We start from the raw sequence: 1,211 nt of genomic DNA, 5'->3' as shown, positions 1-1,211 counted from the left end.
AGATTAAAATGGCTAATTTGAATTCTGCTGAAGGCAAGGCATTCAGAATATGTGTGCTACCCAAATAATGACTAAACATGTTACACCGTACTTTTATTTTGACAGTTTGCCGTGAATTTTCTGTGTATAGACCATTTCAAGGATGTAAACAATAACAAGCGCGTTGGAACGTTACTGCGCATGTCCGGTCCTGAAACATTTCCGGTAGCGCTATTTCTCCGATCTGTCAATACGAACACATTATTTTAAAATCTAGCGAAAAAGCTAGTTAAGGTAAAAAAGCTGCTCATTAACTAATCGATGCTGCCTGCGTGTACACGGGAGATTGCTAAAAGCATATCACATGAACGGAAATATTGTGAACATTTATTCGTACAATGGATGTCATCAGTCTGAAGCAAGCAGTGCAACTTACTTCATGTTTTGTTCCCAAGATATCCGGAGGTTGTTGTGATTAATTTACTTGCATTGCGTGGTCAGTCTGTATTTCTGTTTAAATATTTGTTTTCATTAGTACATTACTTTTCACAATACATATCGTTCCAAACAACGCTAAATGTATGCTATTAAACTAAGCGCTCGATGCTATTATTACGTGTTGAATTCATTTCAACATGTGTTTCAACGTTAGTTTGGTCAAGTTTGTTGCTGTGGAACAGTGCAAGTGGAGGGTATGAATGCTCCGAGTCATCATGTGATCACAAATAAACAAGATCGTCGCAATTCAATGCTGGCTAACGTGTTTTTCATAAACCTGTAGATCTGCAGATTAATAAATGCACACACAAACACACATAAAGCATTCATATATGTTTTTATGCACGTATTTACTGTTCACACCCACACAAATTTTATATATATATATATATTCATGTGAAAATGAATACTGGTGTAATGTAAAGGCTGATGCTAATTCAGCTTTGCACAACATATTTTTTATAATAGAAATCATTTAAATAATTAATCATGTTAATAAACATAAAATACTTATTTCAAAAACATAAAAAACTACTTTGTCCAAACTTTTGACCAGTACTGTATATAAACAAAAAGCATTCTCTCACTTTCAACTGTTTTTATTTCCAGCACATGTATTGATATGTAAATATTTGTATGAACATAAAATGCTTCAACAAATGAAACAACAACAACTTAAACAACATTTGAACTGAAATGGAGTACAAAGGGGGAACAAATATCAAAAGCAGCAG

This window comes from Garra rufa, chromosome 14 (assembly GCF_049309525.1).
Source record: "Garra rufa chromosome 14, GarRuf1.0, whole genome shotgun sequence".
In the NCBI taxonomy this organism is placed as follows: Eukaryota; Metazoa; Chordata; class Actinopteri; order Cypriniformes; family Cyprinidae; genus Garra; species Garra rufa.
This window is presented reverse-complemented; position numbering follows the sequence as displayed.